Source organism: Gambusia affinis, linkage group LG02, assembly GCF_019740435.1.
Source record: "Gambusia affinis linkage group LG02, SWU_Gaff_1.0, whole genome shotgun sequence".
In the NCBI taxonomy this organism is placed as follows: Eukaryota; Metazoa; Chordata; class Actinopteri; order Cyprinodontiformes; family Poeciliidae; genus Gambusia; species Gambusia affinis.
Genome location: NC_057869.1, coordinates 28,851,365 through 28,868,080, shown reverse-complemented (window position 1 = coordinate 28,868,080; position 16,716 = coordinate 28,851,365). Strand labels below are relative to the sequence as shown.

The following is a 16,716-nucleotide window of genomic DNA, read 5'->3' as shown; positions in this document are numbered from 1 at the left end:
CTTTGTAAAACGTTTGCATTTTCTGTGACTTTATAGTTATTGTTCATGCTAATTATACAAGCTATGCCAATATAAAGTCTTTGTTTTCATTTTTAGATCCGGATCACATACACAGGAGTCACTCATTGAAGATGAATCACAGTAAGTGACAGAAATTTGTACTCTTCTATATTTGAACAACAGTTCTCGCCTCAAGTAAAGAAACTGTGCGTTGTTTTCTTGTTGTTGTTGTGGTTAGGCTGGACAGGGATCTTTAATTGAGAGACACCATGGTGTAAAACGGCGGCTCCTTCGGATGACATTTTCCAGAGAACACTGAGAGATGTTGACCAGGAACTTAGAGGTCAGCTGATACGACGAGCACAAAATGAAGCAAGGGAGAGGGCCACTCTTCTCAACCTGAAAAGAAGATGTAATGGTAACACTACTTCTTCTCTTGACTGTATGGTCATTAGCAAAATTGAAGCTCAAAGGTCTTGTGGTAAACCTAAATTTAATCTTTATGTTATCCCTGCACCATGCATATGTTCACTCTAGGTACTTAAGCGTCTTTATGCAGTGTAAGAAGTGACTGGTTTATTCCAACTTGTCCTTTGTCATGGGTATGTGCTTTTGATATGTATAAGGTTATTTATCTTTGGTGTATGAATATGTTTCTTGGGTGTATCCTGTCTTTCACCTAATGCCCGTTGTAAATAGGCACAGATAAGTGAGTATTGTAATACATCCATTTTCTAATGGACATTCAATGATCTTATACATTACGGCAGATATTGAGTCACTGTAAGAACTATCAGTCTTTATATTCTGAGGATAACTTTTTTAAGAGTACAATTAAAATATCATTCAATTATTGGCAGTAATAGATTTTGACCTACAAACTGAGATTTCCTTATGCGAACTTTAGTGTCATGTTGAATATCTTGTGTAGAATTGGCTCCACTACTTGTGTTCACAACATCCAAATTGAGATAAACACTATTTCAGATGTCAACCTTTTATTATGTTTAACATACTTCCATAAATGACTATTGTATCATGTTTTCATATTGTGTTGATTGTATTATTTTTACTAGTATTTATATTTCTTCTTTCTTTACAGATGGACAGGGAGTTGTTATAAGGCTGTCCAAGCAAGTGAATGCCTGTAACAGGAAACTGAAGAAGATTGTTACAGAGTACAATAATCTGCAGTGGCCTCCACAAACTGGCATCTTTCCATCACATTTAGAATTTTGAGAATTGTGTGATGCCTCCTCCCAGCTGTACACATTGTTTGATGAAGAAGTGAGTAGAATTGATCTAAAGGTTTTATTCAACTTTCTACATGCTGTTATTCACTTTATGTTGCTACTACATTTAACAAGGTTCCACTTGCAATTGTTCTCTTATTTTAAAGATTGAAGATCATGGTGTTGTTCCAAAGAACCTAAAAAGTCGAGCAATAGAAGCCCTGCATTTGAAGACTAGAGCAACTGAAGAAAAGCTTCTACTTAAGAGAGAGATGAACACTGTCATTCTTCACCTTCATCAACAACATGGACATTTAAGTTCAGCTATAAATGATACTGCAGATCCTGGTTCAAAAGCTGTACTTCATCAAAACATTATCATGTTAGAAAAGAAAATGTACAGTGCAATGAACATGTTCAAGAGGTTTATCGAAGTTGGTGCCCCTCCTCCAAATCATCACCTACCAGAGTTCAACTCTTATTCTCAAGCACTTATGTCTCCAGATCTACATTACATAGACTATGATGAAAGCATTGACGATGGAGAGGATGAAGGAGATGATGACGACAATGTTGACGAAGGAGAGAACAGCATAGATTGTGAATCATCTTCATGATTTATGGCCACTTACTGTTCTACGTGAAGAGTACATATTCCAGTATAAAAAGTTCATTGATGATTTTCATATAAGCTTTTTGTTCTAACATCTCAGTTTATTGTTTTTGATATTGTTGAGACATATCTGTTTTTTAAGTCAAGCTATATATAATCAAGGGCATTTTAATTTTACTCATTACAGCTTTGTAGTCTTTTTCACATTTATTAATGTTCTTGTTCAGTATGACATTGTTAATGACTAAACTTTATTTACAGTTTGAATTTAACTCTTAATCTTGAGATGCTGCATAATCTGCTTTACATAATATCTTTAAATTTGAGCACAACAATGAAATAACTAAAACGTAGTGGACAAAAATTTTGTGATGTTCATATTTGAGAAATATTTGACTGTTATCCAAGAATTACATTATTTTGAAGGGCACTACTCTGTATTAAAAATTCATTGAGCTATGTCAGTGTTTCTGTGATATTTCAGACAGATTTCAAAACTTACAATATGGACTATTTGTAGCCTGTGTAGGGACTTACAAACTGGATGATTTGATTTACCTTCCTGGTTTTAGTAAGAATGCCAGCAGCACCATAATGTATCATCTGCAGTTGGATGATTGACTACTTTTTTAGGAGACCCCTCACACCAGCATCCAGGTTGAGTGTTTGCTGTCTAAGTGCTCCTTCCACTGCTCCACCACTCAGATGGCTGCACAGACTAGTGAGAATTATCTTACTGTTAGATTTGCATTTAGTTTTGCAACTGTAAGGACATGTACATTCCTGGTTGTTTAAAATGTTATAGAGCAGTTAATATTAGTGTTGATGTTTGCGTTTTTCTGGAGGGCAACACGAATATTGACATCCTTCACACCAGATATTACATTAAAATTTAAGCACACAGCAGGACGGATCAGGCAGGAATATAAAGACAGAGAGTCTGAATAACACCAACTGTATGTCAGAAAATTCTGACATGTAGTCTTATGTGATTTGTCTCTGCTTACATAAAAAAAATATATGGGCCACTATGGAAAATGGTGACAAACCATTTTGGGACCAAAATGTCTGCCCTCTTTTTTCCCTTATGGGGCCCACCTAGGTATGCCGGCTGGGGCATCATGACATAACTGTTTGTAACCTACCTGAGAAAGCGGCAACATACAGTCATATGAAAAAGTTTGGGCACCCCTATTAATCTTAATCGTTTTTATGTATAAATATTTGGGTGTTTGCAAAAGCTACTTCAGTTTGATATATCTAATGGACACAGTAATATTTCAGTATTGAAATGAGGTTTATTGGACTAACAGAAAATGTACAGTATGCATTAACAGAAAATTTGACAGGTGCAAAAATATGGGCACCTCAACAGAAAAAAGACATTAATATTTATTAGATCAGCCTTTTGCAAAAATAACAGCCTGTAGTAACTTCCTGTAGCTTTTAATAAGTTCTTTGATCCTGTATGAAGGTATTTTTGACCATTCCTCTTTACAAAACAATTCCAGTTGAGTTAAGTGTGATGGTTGCCGAGCATGGACAGCCCGCTTCAAATTATCCCAGATGTTCAATGATATTCAGGTCTGGACTGGGATGGCCATCCAGAACATTGCAATTGTTCCTCTGCATGAATGCCTGAGTAGATTTGGAGCGGTGTTTTGGATCATTGTCTTGCTGAAATATCCATCCCCGGCATAACTTCAACTTCGTATCAGCTTCTTGAACATTATTCTCAAGAATCTGTTGATATTGAGTGGAATCCATGTGACCCTCAACTTTAACAAGATTCCCAGTACCAGCATTGGCCACACAACCCCAAAGCATGATGGAACCTCCACCAAATTTTACAGTGGGTAGCAAGTGTTTTCTTGGAATGCTGTTTTTTGTTTGTTTTTTCCCCGCCATGCATAATGCCTTTTTTATGACCAAACAACTCAATCTTTGTTTCTTCAGTCCACAGGACCTTATTCCAAAATGAAGCTGGCTCGTCCAAATGTGCTTTTGCAGACCTCAAGCGGCTCTGTTTGAGGCGTAATTGCTGAAAAAGGCTTCTTTTGCATCACTCTCCCATACAGCGTCTCCTTGTTAACACATACTATCTGTAATAGTGCAGCTAAACTAAATATGAGAAAAAAGTGAAGTCCTGATCATAGTTTAATACACTACAATTACACTCTCAATGACCATATACATTACTTTATAACATCCTCGCACTTACAACTCACAGGGTCTTATTGTCGCGGCAAACGTTCAATGTTTGAAATGGAATGCGCCCCATCATTGACACACGGGGCCTTATTGTCGCGGCAAACGTTCAATGTTTGAAATGGAATGCGCCCCATCATTGACAAGCACGGGCGATGTCATGATTAAACTCACCAGTCTGAGTGGGTAGCAAATTCTGTTAAAGTAAGTAAATCACATTTTCCAGTCATAAACTGAACTTATCAGACAGAATGAAATCCTAATGTCAAATCGTATTAATAGTTTTCATTAAGCGGCAAAAAGTGTGTAACTGGTCACGTGGCGTGTCACCCATTGATAACCAATAGTAACATGTGACGTTGTGGAACTACTGCATCCCACAATGGAATCTTCTCCAGCTGTGTCCTATCAACATGCCTGTCCCAACGATTTCGCGAAGGGAGAAAGTGCCTTTACCTGAACGTGTCGTCTTCTAACCTGGTCAATTTGTTTATTTAAAAGGAAAGATCTTACTCATTTTTTTTGCTAAAGGGTATTATTTGTGCTACCATGTGGAAATTTTTGAAGTGCAACAGTAATGAGTTCAGCTAACATGCTCACTGATGTGTTCGTTTGATACCCAAATATTTGTTACTATGTAAAGCACTCACATTTGACACAATATCTTTTCAATACAAAAGCTTTTATTGATGCATTATACATTTATCAATTGTTTAAGACAAACTACAGGAAATGCTTACATTGACAGCTTTCGGATAAACAAATGTCACAACTGTGACCAAATTAGAAGTGTCTTTTTTGCAGTCCCAGTGATACATAATACATTTTGAAAAAAACATGTTTAATGACAGATAGCACAACACAAAAATACATCTCCAATAAAAGCTTGTTTTACAATTTTGCTGAAAACAGAAGTGAATGATTTCACAGACCTGAAGATGTTGCACAATGGAGATCCATGGCTATAAAAAACCAAAAACTACTTATATCATATGTTAGACACTATCTTCGAACATACAGATTTGAACATTTTGGACAGTGAGACACCATGTCATTATTCCAGCAAAGAACCAAGTAGTACTATAAGACAATTTTTCAACGTTAAACATGTTAATGTTTCACCTTCGCTCTGAAAGACTTAATATCTGCCGTAATGTATAAGATCAACACATAATACAATCAACACAATATGAAAACATGATACAATAGTCATTTATGGAAGTATGTTAAACATAATAAAAGGTTGACATCTGAAATAGTGTTTATCTCAATTTGGATGTTGTGAACACAAGTAGTGGGAGCCAATTCTACACAAGATATTCAACATGACACTAAAGTTCGCATAAGGAAATCTCAGTTTGTAGGTCAAAATCTATTACTGCCAATAATTGAATGATATTTTAATTGTACTCTTAAAAAAGTTATCCTCAGAATATAAAGACTGATAGTTCTTACAGTGACTCAATATCTGCCGTAATGTATAAGATCATTGAATGTCCATTAGAAAATGGATGTATTACAATACTCACTTATCTGTGCCTATTTACAACGGGCATTAGGTGAAAGACAGGATACACCCAAGAAACATATTCATACACCAAAGATAAATAACCTTATACATATCAAAAGCACATACCCATGACAAAGGACAAGTTGGAATAAACCAGTCACTTCTTACACTGCATAAAGACGCTTAAGTACCTAGAGTGAACATATGCATGGTGCAGGGATAACATAAAGATTAAATTTAGGTTTACCACAAGACCTTTGAGCTTCAATTTTGCTAATGACCATACAGTCAAGAGAAGAAGTAGTGTTACCATTACATCTTCTTTTCAGGTTGAGAAGAGTGGCCCTCTCCCTTGCTTCATTTTGTGCTCGTCGTATCAGCTGACCTCTAAGTTCCTGGTCAACATCTCTCAGTGTTCTCTGGAAAATGTCATCCGAAGGGAGCCGCCTTCGTTTTACACCATGGTGTCTCTCAATTATTCGAAGATCCCTGTCCAGCCTAACCACAACAACAACAAGAAAACAACGCACAGTTTCTTTACTTGAGGCGAGAACTGTTGTTCAAATATAGAAGAGTACAAATTTCTGTCACTTACTGTGATTCATCTTCAATGAGTGACTCCTGTGTATGTGATCCGGATCTAAAAATGAAAACAAAGACTTTATATTGGCATAGCTTGTATAATTAGCATGAACAATAACTATAAAGTCACAGAAAATGCAAACGTTTTACAAAGACTTAAATAAATAAACAATGCTTAGCCTGGTGGGGCAACAAATAAAGAATGATGGCCTCAGGGTTTATAATACACTGTGGGAAACGATGAAATGTAATGAACTGTATGACAGAATCCTAACATTAAATCAATATACTGATATAAACTAGTATACTGAAAAGTATACGGTTTTTTAAGATATATGAAACAAAATTTTAGCACATTGTTATTAAAGGTATGAAGGACAGCTACATTTGAACCTGACTGGCTTTTAACAGGCTACTTTAGCGAGCTAAAGTAGCCTTTTCTACCAAGTAGGGTTAAAACGTGTCTAAATCTGTACAAACACATGCTGTGCCACATACTCGCTAACATTAACTCATAGAACTACCATCAGCAGATTTATAAATGTAGACTTTCGGTCTTTTGAGGTTTTTACTACATTTTTATTTGACAGATTCAGGGCTACTCACCAGCTCCGACCGTGGAAAGTGTCGCGTCGAATGACGTAAGCTTCTTCTTCTTCTCTAATGTTTTGTCGGGTGCAATCCGTAATTTATTATTATTACTACTAATAAAATATTAAACATTTTCATATGGTACAAACACAGATTTTCATATAATCATATGAGCAAATCCATCCGTATTTTTATTTTTAACTTTTTAATTAAAAATAAGATTATAAGATAACTTCTTCTTATCATTATTGATAAGATTGCAAGCAACTACGGATGTACATACAGCCACCTAGTGGAAGGCTATGAGGTTGGACAACTCATAACACTACATAACTCTAGAATATACCTTTTAATTTCATTATATGCTTATATATATATATATATATATATATATATATATATATATATATATATAAATATATATATATATATATATATATATATATATATATATATATATATATATATATATATATAAAAACACGGCATGAATTGAGAGAACACGTCTTGTAAAGATCCAATAAAATTATCCAAGTATGTTAAATTTTGGCATTTATTTTGAGTGAATTATTGGAAAAAATCCAAAGAAATCAAAGGCATATTGGAAATATAGGTCTTTAAAAAAGCGAACAAAAATAAACAAAAGAGGAAAAAAAAAAATCCGGTTTTAGATTTTAGTGAGTTGTTTTTAAATACTGTAACGATTATTACAATACCTAATTAAAATCTTATGACGGATAGGTTTGGCTTTTGTATTTTTAGTAAATTCTTAATATCCTGTTCAAATTTGCAGAGAAATTATAAATAAAGGTTTTTAAAAAAAGGTAAAAAAAAATAAAAAGGTTCTATTCGCGACAAGCGGCTGTTATCACCGATAGAATGGTTAGAATGGTTAATAACAGCCTGATAGCAGGCAGATCAGGGACCAACTGAGGCCATTCAATGGGGCTGATAACCACTGATAATCGCCATTCTATGGGATGATAACATCCGAAGCGGGTGCCAATTCATGGTTTCCAGTTCAGCAGGGAAATAAGTGAAACAGCTCATTAAAAAGCTACAAGCTGCACCCGGCTGCCAGCACTAGTTAGCTAAATAAAACCACAGTATGTGACTTTTATGAAACATGTTCTTTTTACATATAAGTCAAAATATGGTCACCATACTGTGACAGTTTGCTATGAGGCAGATAATTTGTGAAACACCTCCCAGAGCTACGGTTGATCTCTGTAGAAATGCATCGCTCCTGAATAAAAACAACCAATCACAGCCAGGAGGAGGGTCTTAGCGCTGTCAGTCATCCTCAGATGTCGCTGCTCAACTTGCTAATAGGAGAGAAACAACTTACTGTTACGAAAAAAACTGTTCACCCGCCGTCATCGGTGGAATGCTCAAGCTAACTAGCTTGAGGATTCGCAACAGGCTGTGCTGGCTGCAGCTTGCTCTCTGCTAGCGCAGTAAAACACACAGAGAGTGATTGACAGCACTAAGTCCCTCTTCCTAGAACTGATTGGTTATTATTAGGGAGAAGGCAGAGGAGCTCAATTATTTATTTATTTATTTATTTTTTTCCACAGAGTCTGCCTCGTACCATACAGTCATGGCATAGCGACAGTTTCAACAAATACCTACAAAATAATTTTTTATACTGCAGCTTTAAGGAAAACATTAGCAAAGCCTGTGAAATTAATATACAGTGTCTAAGGCAGAAAGTCTGTTAGATAGAAAAAAAAGGGAGCAGGTGTTGTTCATATATTCAGAATTTTTGCTGTCAATACAGAAGTTAATTAAATGTTGCCAGTCAAGGTTACATAATATCTTTTTCATAATTTCTGTATTTTGTTTTTGTTTCTTTTTTTGTTTTTGTAGCTCTTGCAGCAGCGCTCCCCTTAGCAGGTGGCGCTCTGGGTAACCGCCCATGTGGGCTTTACAATATGGCGGGTTAGAACACTGGGCTCCAGGCAATGTTAGAAACCCAGACCGTCCTGCTGTGGTGCAGACGTTCTTACCACAACATTCTGTTTGTGCTGCCAACTGACAAACATACAAAATGGTACCGTGAAAGATGAAAAACAAAAAAGTGATGGATTACTACTATAGCTCGTGCTAATGTATGAGGGTGAAGTTCCGTGTTAATGTAGCAGCTGGCATCGTTCATGGGCTGAAGGGGTTTTTTGAAATGTGCCCTTAATCTGCAAAGGGCATAATTGATATTCGAATGTACACACGCATGCATTTGGGAACAGGATCAAAGGCCTGGTATAAATAATGCAGATGCTTTTAATCTACTTCAGTCTGAATTGTACACCTGGAGAGGTCAGAGAGGTCAGAAAAGCTAAAACTAAAAAATACAATAAAATAAATAAAAACAGCATTTCAATTGATGCCATATTGCAAAGACACTCCTCTCTTTTTGGCATAAATACTCTGTCTGGCTCCCTCTGTCTTTCCCAGCATCTATCCATCTATCTTTGATTTTTATTTTTTTTTCTTCCTTTTTCTGCAAAAATGACAATAGCGCTCATCCCTCATGGCATCAGTGACACCACTGTAAATCTTAACTCCTAGACTGGAAAAAAAACTTGTCTCAGCTGATTTATGGAACCTCCTTAACTATTGATACTAAATGCTAAATCCAATGCGGAAGGTAGCCTGGTGACATTTGTCTTGCAGTGAATGTAGCCTTCCTTCATTTGGGTTTTTCCAGTAAGACAAATAGATCATCTTTGCAGTTTGGGAGGCTAAGACGAAGCCCTTACTTTTGAAATAATTTATTTATCAAAGGCTCAAGGGTTCAAAGAGAAGTTTGAAAGAACAATGCAGCTATTAAAAACTCACACAAATGGAAAGGGATTTGTCTTTATGTCCAGCATTTTTCTTTTTTGTTAATCACTTACTTGATGTAAGGTGGTAGTTAACACTTCCAGGAAAAAAAATACAAATAAATACTGTCTCCCCCTCACTCTCCTCTGTTTGTTCTTTCAAACATGAAATTTAAAAATACCGTAAGATGATGCGTACCCACTTACCTCCCTGAGCATTTAGCTATCACTGCTAATTCCAGCTTATTGCAACCACTTTATGTCCCTGTGGCACAAGCAACCTCTCACTGGCATTTTTTATTTTTTCATAAAAATTCAAGAAGGGTTTTTGGTTTTTCAGTGTAATAAAGGTGCGGAGACATAAAGCAATTATTCCAGTCTTTTCACAAAATGCCATGCTGAGAAGTGGGCTGTGGAAACAGGAGGTGTAATTTTCTTTCTTGTGAAAGTCTTACAGATTCAAATCTCCTTCAGTCTATACATACTGACTGTTAGCTATGCTTTAGTTTATTCAGCTAATATTTCTCTGGCCACTTATAGTTGACATTGCACTTTTATCAGTGATCAGTTGATCCTGTAAAATGGAAACCCAGATTGTTCATATTATCTGTCCAGGGAGTTTTTCTACCTTTCATGCCACGAGTGGTCATTAATTATTTTCAAAGCAGGGGTGACTTCACATATCTAAGAGAAAAGACTTTTTATGTTGGCTTTCACATTAGCAATTAGTGCTACTAGCAGGAGCACCACTTCTAAAGCAGCAATTTGTTTGTATATGTCCAAAAGGGTGGAAAAAAATCCACTTTCTCAGCTCTACCTCTCTATATAGTTCAAAGACTCTCATTCTATCTTTCCCACAAACTGTAGAAATATAAAAAATGTTACTTCCTTTGACATAGCTTTCCAAATCTCTGTGCTGTTTTTGGTTTCCTTATTATGACTTGAATTAAAACACCCACTTGATCAAGAAAAGAGCCAACTTGGATACTTCTTCCCTCAGTAACAGCATGCACACAGAAGAGTGGTGTTGCAGTTACTTGGTCTGGGCAATAAAGCTGCTGTAGCTCTTCTACTTTGCATTGGAAGCAACCGTTTCTTTCTCTTTTCACATCTAGAAATGCTCAGTAACACTTTTTGTCTCCAGCAAAGCTTTTTGAAGCTTTTACTTGTATATTTAGGTTCATTGTGCTGCTTGTTTAGCTAACAGAAAATTAAGCTTTAGCTATCTCAGAGCTAACTAAGAAGGAGCTATCTCGGATTTAGCTATCACTGAGCTAACAAAAGTTTTAGCTAGCTCAAACTATGTGAATGTGTAAGCTAAATAATGGAGCTAAATGTTTCGCTCCAACTAAATATTTAGTTAGCAATCTAAACATTAGGTTTGAAGCTAAATATGTTACTAGCAAGCCACATATTTAGTTTCTGAACTAAATACCATAACTTGCTGATAAAAAGGTTTGAAAATCTATCATTTCTAAATGACTCTTCTGTACAGCTGAATGGAATCTTGGCCTTATTTCTCAACCTTTATTTCCCCCCCGCTTGGATTGTATAAACTGTGACAAAACATGAGCTCCGTAAACAAAACTTTTTCACAGCTCTGCTGTCGTTTGTTTTCAGTTTTATGAGGGAGAAAAAGACTCCTCATCCCTCCCTGGACTTGTTGTAGGCAGCGTGATAAGAAAGTGAAAAAAATTACAGTGACACTTGTAGCACTGCACCATTGTATCATCTGAATAGCTAATCTGCATCTGCCTGCTGATTTCAACAACACTGTGTTCCAGACACCCCCCAAACAGGGCTGTGGGGGCGGCGGAGGATGCTGAGTTGGAAGATGTCTTGCCTCGCAATCAGTCCCCGGCAGCACATGGAGAGCTGTTGTAATTAAGAAGATGTGTCCCCCATGAATCCTATTCATGAAACAGGACTTTAATTCCTCACTAATTAAGGCCAATGTGGGAAAGGCAGAGGGAGGGGTGACGTATAGGAGTCCCCTGCCGGGTGGACCGACCACTGAGTTAGATGATTAGCTGAGGTGTAGAAAACGTTGCAAGAAAACTGAATCTCACCAGCACAGCCAGACACACCTGCCCACCTCTCTCTGCTACTTCGCTCGCCTCCCAAAGCTGCGGGAAGGAAACCCAATCTACACTGAAGCAAACTTTTCAACTGGAGATCCACTCTTACGGAGCAGCTTTCCCCTCTAATGCGAGGCAGGTTGCAGTGGGTTAGCCAGGCTGGTTGACTGGTTAGCTTCACTTGCCTTTGACTTGCTGTCAATAGGACAACAATGCTACAGTTTCGTACAAAGAAAAGGGTTTTCCTCTTACAATATCGGACAGAAAAAGACAGGTAAATACAAAAAGCAGATCTCAAATGATTCATGAAGGAGAAAAGGGTAACCCAACGAACCTGGCTCTATGTGAACACACGGTGGAGGTAGTGTGATGCTGCTTCAGAACCTGGATGACCTTTGGCTATATGCAAACAGTTCTACACCAAAAAGAGGACCAGAATTACCCCACAAAGGTGCAAAAGACTCTTTGCCACTTATCACAGCAGCTTGATGGCAGTTGTTGGCGCCAAGGGAGGCACAACAGCTATTACGTTTAAGTGGCTATTACTTTCACACAGGGCCAGATTGGTTTGGATAGTTTTTTTCCCTTAGAAGATGAAATAAATGTCTGAAAGCTGCCTGTTTTTTTTTTTTCTTCTTCTTTTTAATTCACTCTGGTTATCTGTGTTGGTTAATAAAATGAGTTTGAAACATAAATGTGACAAGAGAAGCAAAAAAAAAATTTACAAAATCGATGAAATATGTGTCGTGACATTGCAAGTGGTCGTCTTTCTGGTGTCAGAGGGCCTTTGTGGTCGGGTCGCCTTCCTTGCCACTTTGTCTCTGTATAAAATGACTGTAAACAAAACGCTGACGGTAAAGTGAGGGGAGACGTCAGAAGCGCAGGCTTTGGATGACAGTTGTTTTTGTAATATGGCTGTTCGCAGCTTCGGCTCCATGCGATGCCTGCTTCTCTTTTATGTGCGTACTTCACCAGAGGCAACGGGTATAAAGCACTCTGGAAGAGTCTCTGAGGCACATTGTCACCGAAATCTGTCAGACTCCTCTCTCAAACTCCGTCTCAGTCTGTCTCACTCACTGTGTTTCACTGACAACACTCACACACGCAGCCCGATGAACGTTTCTAAATGTATATGTATATCTTAGCATACAGAGAAAGGAATACCCATGTTTGCTTCATTTGGATTGAGATTAACAGTGTTTTCATACACCTTTACGTTTTTCTCGTATTATGACTGCAAACCTCAGGATATGTTTCAGGGATTTTATGTGAGAGACTTACTGAAAGTGAAAGAACATTGATTTGTGATTTTTGACATTTTTTTGGGGGGGGAGAAAAAAATAACTGAAAAATTTGGCTCACATTTGAATTCACTCCCCAAGTGAAGACCTTGTAGAACACCCTAACATTGCAATGACGGCTGGAAGTCTTTAAGGGCACGTCCTTCAACAACTGGGGGATCTGCAGAGTTATGGATCTCTGCAGATAACCCAGAGGTCAGCTTCTCGTCTGACCTTTCCATTTAGACGGGCGGCCGTGTTTTGGTAGAGTTCACAGTTGTTTTGTACTCTTTTCCTTTTGGATGTCATTTTATGACCCCACTCTGCTTTACTTTCTCCTGGACTTGTCTGCTGAGCTCCTTGGTCCTTAAACTAAACGATGTTTGGCCCCCCAAACATCGTTTAGCTTCGTTTAACCTAAATGCAGTCTCATACCTCCTGATTTTAGTTGGCCAGGCGTTTTTTGGAACTTCAAAACAGCTAAAACACTGAGTTCCTTTAAATCGAGGATAACGCCCCCCCAGCTGTTTAGAGTTGCCTTTGATTAGTATTATGTTGAACATTGATCAACTTAATTAATATGTATTGATGACTTTGATGATATTTGCTTATGTCATGTCTATATGATGTAAAGCACTTTGGACTGCTTGGTTGCTGAAATTAATGTGCCGTACAAATAAATATGAATTGAAAATGTTATTATCAGGTACTATATTATAACTAGAAATCTGATGTTTATGTAATAATGATATTTTCCATCACATATAAAAACTTACATCTCTGTTTCGCGGTTGCTAGGCTCATCAATCTCAGCAGTTTGACAAATTTGACTGGTAAAATGAACATAGCAAATAACATTTCAATGTTATTTAAAGTTATATTTTTATAATAGTGAATGAAAAATAGATTACATCTTACGTTTAAAAAAATATTTAAAATTTAATATTCAAAATTTAATGGGATTAAATTTTTTGCCGTCTTCCCTCCAACTTTCTGAGGCCTCCTTACTGCCCCCTGGTGGCCCGCACTTTGAACAAACGCTGTTCTGAAAACCCTCTGAATCAATTTCAGAACAGCCTGATTACTATTAACTTGCTACTATTAATCATTTTCTAAAAATTAATTGACTGACTGAAAGCCGTTTGCAGTGGATTTTTATTGAGGTGTATATAATTAAAAGAACCTGAATGCTACTCTTAATTTTTAATTTGATGGAAGTCATAAAAGGTGAAGGATTTTCATTTCATTTTACAGTTATGCACTGCTTGACGTTGGTGTGTCACACAAAATCAAAAAGTCCACGAACTGTAAACACTTTTGAAAACTGCAGGCAATTTTGCCAAATATATATGCAATAAATACTGCCGTTTTACTTTTTCCCACGAATCTTCGCTCAAATTCCTGCCAATTTGAACATAAATCTAAGGATCAGCCGCACATAGGAAGATGTCACATGAAGCACTGATACCTCTTTATTAATCATAACAATCTCTATCAGATTTAAACATGCAAGTTTACACTAGAATAACTTCAGCGACAATTTCTTATTCTATTCGCTCTCAAACAGCAGCAGCTGAATCCTCGTGTTTGTTTGATGAATAGTACTTGTAAGGTTATTCTGATTTACAGTGGCTGGCAAAAGTATTCACACCCCTTGAACTTTTCTATATTTTGTCAAATTACAACCACAAATGTAAATGTTTTGTCTTTGGAATTTGACGTGAAAGACCAACACGAAGTGGTGCACAGCTGTGGGAAAACAATTCAAAACAGATTTAAGAAGAAGAAATAAGAAGACTGAAGAGCGCAGTGCACAAAAGTATTCAGCCCCCTTTTCTCTGATGACGTCTAATGACCAGACAGAGTCCACCTGCGCACACAAAATCCCAGTGACATGTATCTATGTTGTGTTTTTCAGAATATGGAAAAAGTTCAAGAGGTACGAATACTTTTGCGAGCTGCTATTAAACCCATAAGGTTCAATTGTATCCCACATTTGTCATGGCAGATTGTTTCATCTACAGGGAAAGTTTACACTCGCTTCGGTTGAAACAGATGCAAATAAAAGCGAAACTCTCAACTTAACTGAGACGTTCTGTTCAAGCAGACGGGCTTGAATCTGTTTGGCTTCACGAAGGCTCTGGTTAGATAAACGTCCTGCTGATGGTGAGGCTCTTCATGCGCCACTTCATACAACACGGCATACAGAGAGAGGTCAGGCGAAGACCAGGGGGGGAAAGTACAAAAGTACAGTGATTAGTAATATGATTATGTATGAGGGTAAGCCGAGTCTGAAGTGCGTGTTGTCGTTATATACCACTGCTTGTTTGAAGTGCTAACATGGCTTTGATTTATCAAGGTTTGTAACCTTGGCCAATTACCTGCTAAAAAAAACAAAAAAAACACAGCCTTTCGTTTTCTTTTGGGGCTTTTTCTCCTCCCCCAAACTGAAGGGGAACATTTCACCTTCTTTTTACCTTTGTTGCTTGCTTTGCACACAAAAAAAGTCCTTGCTAATCGGTAAAGAGTCCTGTCCCTGTTTCTGTTCTTCAGTGGTTGACGGTGACGTTTTCTCCCATTAATTGAAATTTGCCTCAAATTACCGTGGAGCAGTTTATTTGCTGCAGGAAATCACCAGTGGCCCTGACAATCAGGCCTGACGAGTATTTGCGTAATCACCTTTTTATGCGTAAGGGGCAAAAAAAAAAAAAAAAAACATAAATAAATGAAGGATGGCCTCGGAGATTCAACCGGCGCTCTGGACTAAGAGGTCTGAAAAATTGATAGGTCTGCAGAATTTACATATCAATTGTAGAATGCTTCCTGCGTTGCATTGTGAATACGATATGACAGCTGGATCGAGAAATGTTGATGGACTTTGGTCCGAATGAAGCCGTACGACACAGAGGTCAAAGAGGTCGACGCCTGGATTGATGCTAGGGAACAGGAGGACGTTACTGGAGGCAGATTTGCATCCATCCAACAATAGGAGGGAAAGAAGATAAAGGTATAAGTGAGTGAGCACTGCCCTCTAGTGGTCAGGTTTAAAAGAATGCTGTGCTTTAAGAAAATTGCACAAAAAAAAAACAATTCAAAGGCAGCCGGTGTTCATAAATGTGTGGATATTTACTGTTCAGAGGGCTGCGATTTTTAGTCGATGGAATGCAAAGCGATACATCTCTTGGGATCAGAGAGAGAAAGAGAGACAGAGAACAAGAGGTGTTAGCTGCTCTGAACAAAACAGATGAGCCTCAAGTTGATTGATTCACGTTCAGACACAATGGAAGCAAATGTGAGCAGGAGAAACATACAACAAGGCATTTGGGGTCACGTCGTTGCCGTTTTACCCCCCAAGGTCACAGGGGTTAACAGGCAGGCCGACGAGGCGGCAGCTGCTGCCTGCACACACCATCCATGATCAATTCTTCCATTTCAAGGCAGAGTGGGGGGAGGGGGGAGGATGAGAATCCAACACTCGGAGGAAGATGGATGGGAGAGAGTCACTGTAAACACACAGATCAATAGTATTCATAGCTCTGAGGAGAAAATGCGTCAAGTAAAAGCTTTTTACTTAGAGGATCTGAGGGATGCTCGGAAAGACGAAGAAGAAGGGAAAAAAGCATCTTTATAGGTCCTGAGAGGGAGCGAGAGATGGTCCGTACTTTCATTAGCAGAAAGAGAGAAGAAGAAGAGAAGCAGATACTCTCTGAGGAGATGGGCAGAAAGTGGCAGGTGGACTATATTTCACAGGAGCGGTGAGGCACAGCACCGGTGTGTATACGGCTGCGTCTAACAATACA

General features: G+C 37.8%; 2 long non-coding RNA genes across 4 annotated transcripts; one reads left to right on the top strand and one right to left on the bottom strand.

The window, feature by feature from the left end:
• Positions 1-289: 289 nt before the first annotated feature.
• On the top strand, positions 290-1,795 carry LOC122819514. 3 transcript variants are annotated; one of them, XR_006368625.1, is made up of 4 exons: positions 290-418; positions 538-602; positions 1,103-1,287; positions 1,400-1,795. It is a non-coding gene; the product is annotated as an uncharacterized LOC122819514 (long non-coding RNA). The 3 variants fall into 3 exon arrangements; XR_006368624.1 differs by lacking the exon at positions 538-602 and having other exon boundaries at positions 1,400-1,792; XR_006368623.1 differs by having other exon boundaries at positions 296-602; positions 1,400-1,793.
• Positions 1,796-5,236: 3,441 nt separating this feature from the next.
• LOC122819528 lies at positions 5,237-6,814 on the bottom strand. The gene is made up of 3 exons (XR_006368626.1): positions 6,752-6,814; positions 6,159-6,203; positions 5,237-6,061 (listed from the first exon to the last, which is right to left on the bottom strand). It is a non-coding gene; the product is annotated as an uncharacterized LOC122819528 (long non-coding RNA).
• Between the last annotated feature and the right edge of the window lie 9,902 nt (positions 6,815-16,716).